The sequence below is a fragment of the Papilio xuthus genome, unplaced genomic scaffold, assembly GCF_000836235.2.
Source record: "Papilio xuthus unplaced genomic scaffold, Pxut_1.1 DF827756.1, whole genome shotgun sequence".
In the NCBI taxonomy this organism is placed as follows: Eukaryota; Metazoa; Arthropoda; class Insecta; order Lepidoptera; family Papilionidae; genus Papilio; species Papilio xuthus.
Genome location: NW_013530893.1, coordinates 5,070,470 through 5,076,682, shown reverse-complemented (window position 1 = coordinate 5,076,682; position 6,213 = coordinate 5,070,470).

Sequence of the window (6,213 nt, the reverse complement as noted above, 5' to 3'; positions counted from 1 at the left end):
CAGCTAGTAAAACATAATCTAAACGTTCAGCATTTTTATATTTTATAGTAAAATGGCTGTAACAGTTCCCAACTGGAACAAATAAAGTGTGCCGCTGAAACTTTGTCGTGCAACTGTCGACCGATTTGCTTTTTTTTATTCGCTCTGCGGCAATTGGAAATGGAGGCAGTGATAAAATTTCACACTACAAAATGTGGCAGCGTCGGTGGCTCAGAGGTAAAACACTTGACATGCATTCTGCAGATGCTCAGTTCGAATCCGGCCATGCACCAATGTGTCTTTCGATTTACATATGTACATCTGATGTTCTTACGGTGAAGGAAAATGGGAAGAAATTCAAAGATATGTGTGAAGTCAACCCGCACTGGGTCAGCGTGGTTGACTATAGCCTAGTCACCTTTAACTTAGAGTAGGCTCCGAGCCCCTCAGTAAGTACGTATAGCTGATGTTGAAATGTGACAAACTGTCTGACAACTTTAGGGGGGCTACGATCTACAACGTAGTACTACAATGAACTATGCAGTGCTACTACTACGACAATAATCTACGAGTTGCTACGTTATGACAATGAAGTACTGTGATGTGCTACGATAACGATCTACTAGCTGCTACGTATTGTTCCAATAAACTAAGAAGTCCTACGATGTGATACGACAATAGGGTACGGATTCTTGCAAAGTGTTATGAGCTACGTATTTTAAGATGTTTTATTTACATTTCAATATTATTTCATGGTTATTGAACACTGAATTACTTGCTTACACAAGTTTCTTTTTTTAAATAATTCGATATTTTTTACTTAAATGATAAATGAAGTTTAAACTGTTATATTTCTCAAAGAGTCTACTTGACTGTGTATCTGAACAAAACATATTTCACTAAACACGTACAATAACTCACGCCGACTCGCTCTCGGGTTATTTCTAACCGTCGAGCCGACCGCCGCTGACTTATGGTCATCTATAGCTAATATTTTAGCGTGGATTTAGCGATATGCGCTTTTACTCCGAAGTTACTTAATTGATGAATAGATTACTTATACTGCTATTTATTTCCACGGTTTTCGCGACTCTACATTGGCTCCATTCAAGATAACAATACCTTCAAAAAATATCAACACTTAGGGTTTTAAGCAGTTTATAGTTTTATGCTCGTAATTCAATAGCAGCCATAAATAACCATTGGGATAAGTCAAAGTGCATTCGCTACGAAGCGATTCTATAACGCGCGACAATAACGTGACTTATCGAATATTATTGTTAGTTTCATACATTTTTGAAGTTCGTTAGAGAATCGTTTAGGAGTGAATGTATTTTGTCTAACCACTGCGTACGTAACGTAATATAAATTGTTATATATTTTAGTCAATTTAATCCACAATGGTTCAGTTTTGATCAAGTAACGTCATTGTACGTCTAAGCGCAACAAATTAATGTTTCTTTATATAAGAATTATTTAGTATTGTTTTTGTTTTGTAGCTCAACTAACACATCAAAGGTAACACAACAAAGTACGTTAAGTAATGTCTTTCCATTAGCCCCGCACTCCGCACCCCGCACTCCGCACGCCGCTCCGCCGCGCCGCATACATTCCGACAATCTGTCAATCGTATTATTTATCACATCCATCAATTTGAGCACCGAAACCCCTAAATATAACTCCTTTACAAAGTACTTTTATATCGAAAAATGTGAAAGGTTTCATTCATTCGATATTTTTTTCCATTTTTATTTTTAGACAACACTTTTATAAATTGATTTATAGACGTCAAGTCTTTCTATTGGGAAACCTTTAGAATGTTCTATGTTAGTTTCTTGCAAGGAAGTATAAAAAGAAGGTTGACGGAGTTGACACTTTTAAAGTAACTTTATAATTTACTACAAACATTAGTCTAAATTAACAACACAAACAGATGTTATAATCAATAATTGCTAATACAATTGTTGACCAATCATCCGAAACATTTGGATTAATTGAATCGATTTAGTAATTTTGTTCGAATTACCATTGAACGAAAGCTAACCTTATTGTCGTCAAAATTAGGTTTATTTTAACATATAAGTTTTCAAACATATTAAATAGTTTCCCATAGCGATTATGTTAAGCAAAAGCAATTATTATTCATGCGTAGTGTAGTTTCAGCTGTCAACAGAGTGTTCAGTCCGCGTTTAATTTCGGTTCTACAAATACCACAGAGTAATATAGGACAGACAAAGCAAGAGCAATACTTCTGTTGCATGCAAAAAAATCGTTATGATAGAATTAAAATAATAATCATCATCAGCCACCATGCGACCCTACTGAGGCGCTCAGAGTCTACCCTTAGTAGAGTTAATGTATTATAACACATGGAAGAAAAAGAAGCTATGAATATAAGGAATTTTAATGTACAGACTTTATGTTGCATTACTTGAACTATCTCTATGTTTTCTTTAGGTTTTAAAGGTAAAATATCTATTTTATCGTTTAACATAAAAGAAATAGAGCCGCGCACTGGAATTTACCCTACCAACTGCAATGAACTGGGCTATGTTTACAAAAAACGACCAAAGCGCTGCGAGCGCAGATTTTCCTCTTTATCTGCGATGTTTTGACTCAAAAAACATGTTTTTTAATCTACATCATCTCAGTTTTCGGTAAGACGGCCTTTCAACTTACTGAATAGAATTATGCGCCTCAAGAAAAAGTAGAGCAAAGTCAAGTATGCGTATATTTGCGTTTTTGTTAATATTTAACTTATTTTTACAAGTATTTAAAATTAATATAGGAGACAATCTGAAATCTATATAAAATTCCCTACAATGCGTGTACATGGTTTTTATATCAAAACATTAATAACTATTTAGGCACATCTTTTCTTTCAAACTTGTAGTCGTGATGAAGCGTTTTCGTATATTATTCTTAATCCATTACCCATTATAGCGTAAAATGCGGACGAATGAAGTGAAAAGCGAAACAGATTCACAATACGTGAATAGGTTGGCAGCAACAAAGGGTAGTATTGTTGTGTTGTCTGCACTTACCGACTATTGTGGTGGCATTAACCTCCTTTCAAATATGGTGTTGTACACAAACTGATTTTATTTTTAAGTAAGGATTAAAGAAAGACGTTGTAAAGAGAATATAAAGAGCTTCTTTGTAAATATGTGCTAGATTGTTAATAATCGGATACATGTTATCTCTGCCTATCTCTTATAGGTACGGGTGTGAGTAAATTATATAAATCAATAGCTGTCGACCGCGACTCGGTCCGCGTGTTTGTCTAAAAAAAAATTTGGGGTGGACTACCCTTAACATTTACGGGGATGGAAAGTAGATGTTGGCTGATTCTCAGGCCTATTCAATATGCTCACAAGATTTCATGAGAATCGGTGAAGCCGTTTCGGAGGAGTATGGGAACGAAAATTGTGACACGAGAATTTTATATATAAGATAATGTGTTCGAATTTATCTCAGTCAAATTATCACACAAAATTGTGAATTTATTTATCTTGTGTTATTTAAAATTATGAAAGATCACCTTTGTAAAATGAGTGTTAAACCTCCATGGAACTTAATTGGGAATTTTCTTACAAAAACTTTTACGAACAGAATAAAATTGGTTAAAAAAAAATTCTACCGAAGTGGTTATTCAGACTACATTTCTCCTTGGAGATTTAATGGTGTATAATATTTCACTTAAATGTAGATTTAATTTTTTTTTATCTATTCATAAAAATCAATATATTTAATGATAACTTATTTTATTCTCAGCTGAAGTAATTAAGTAAACTTTACAGTTAATGTTTTAGGCTTGTACAACTTTTGTGGCTCACAAAATTGTTGAAATATTCGCAAATTAACTTTAACCGGAAAACTTTAGAAGCAAAACCTTAAACACAACTTAAAATTTAACTTCCACGACTCGTTGGGTAATTTTAACATCAATAGTTAATAATCTTGATCAGTTATTTTTTTAATTACTCTCTTGGCTATTTTTTTACGGATTTCTGAAACATATATAGAAATATAGACGACAGAATTCTCAACAATTGCAATCATTATTTTAAAAGTACCAAATTTTTAAAGACTATGTTTTTCCAATTCCATCGCATAAATTATTAAAAAAAATTCTTCTCTCTGGTTCCTTTTGAAAACACATCGATAGTAATATGTTTTACGCAAATATTTCATCAGTGGAAACTGTTTATTAACGTGGCTGTATACGTAATTTTCCTGTGCCCTCTTGCTCGTAGACAACATAAAAAAATGTATTCATGACTCGGGTCGTGTTCAATTTATGCCAGTCACGTAAACACTTAGCTTGGATACATTGAATCGTTTTTAATGGATTATATTAACTGACATACGATATTATGAGACAAGATTTAAAATAATGAAAACGGGATATGTAGAGTCGGGGAAATTTAGATTTTTTTTAATAATATAAGTAATTGATTTTTTTTTTAATTCTGGACTGAACTTAACACATATAAAATGCTATTTTAGTCTTTACCAAAATTTGTGATTTCCTTACTGATAATAATAAAAAATCATAGAGATTATAGTAATTTTGTGTAAATTTTCAAATAAAATCTGCTAACAATTGGCTACTGTTTTTTATTAACTTCACAAATATATGTCTCTATAAACAATTTGTCAAAGAACATCGTAGTATTGTTTTCAATTTAATCGTCGATTTGTCTTTGTTGGAAAAAGCAAAGGAAACCGGATCTGAAAGCGAAGACGACTAATGAAAATGTGTTTGTGCGGGAAGTTAAGTTTATTTCACTTGTTTGTCTCTTGTAATTTATCTTCAATACACTTAGCCTTAATTTTTCGTCTTGAATAACTACATTGTTTGTTGATGTTAAAATTAACAATAGCAGGATGGATTGTCTGTTGCAACATATTTTTTATTTAATTTACCTTATTGATATTTTGAACATAAATTGTCTAAAACAAAAAAAGATTTCTAATGAAACACGACAGTATTTTAAAAACTAAACAGTTCTAAACAATATATATTCTTTAAATATTAGTAGATTTTTTGTAAATTTACTAATATTTCTTTCACCATTCCAACTAAGCTGTATGCTAGGATATGGTTTACGACAATAGTCGAATGATTCGAACCCTCGACCTCGTGATCGAAAATCCGTATTCCTAACCATTAGGTTATTGACGCTTCATTAGGCCATTGACTCTTAATTATTTGAAATAAATATCCCTTCATGTTTTAAATATTATAATTATTTAAAAAAATGCCTCGTCAATGTTATTAGCGCCATCTATTGGTGCAGTTTAGATAATGAGTTTAATAATGCATTAGATTTTATAGTATTCATAATGTTCGTAGTAATTTCTTGAGCATTAATAAATCTATGTATACTGCGCCAAAGATGTACATACATACGGATCCTGTGGCTTTCCTTTTAACGTTCTTTTAAATTCAAACTTAATAAGAAAATTTTGTACATTCGTTTGCTACAATCCGTAGTCTGTATATTCAAATTAAATAGCGTTGCTTCGCTAAAACTTCTTCAGAAAATCGCTTTGAAATTTTTCTTTTGACTCGTTTTCAAGTAACCACTTTAGTTCCATTTCAAAGATTTAGTTTCCTTTGAATTTAAACTTTAAATAAGGCACATAATTATTTTATAATAGTTTCTCTTATTGCACTAAAGTAATAAAGCTGTTAATAATTGACAGTATTAATGATTATTTTATATTGAGTGACTTACCGTGGGTTTCTGAGACCAAATCTCCGTTTAAAACATATTATTATCTTAATTTGGTAAAATATTAAACATGTCATGACTATATACTATACAAATATTTTTATTTCAGAAATCAACGTTCAGTGTGTACTCGTATTTTGTTAACTTTCATAATAAGTACTCGCGGCCGCCGCGATTTCGTCAGCGCAGAATTAAAAAAGTAGCCTAAAATACGCCCGTATGTATCTACCTTTCCGTCAAAGGCCTATCATAATCGATCAAGATAATTCGGAGGTTACCAAAAACATACGCGGCCTTATAGACAGACATAAATCTACCTTTCTCCATTCCATTAAACGCGAAAGAGGAAAAATTCTTCCCACTAGATATGACGCTGATGATGATGACTATAACTCGAATCGTTGTAAGGTATTTAGTGAATATTTTATAAGTAAATTAACTGTTATATTGATGCATTTGATAACACGAGACATGATTGCTTTAGCCTTGACCT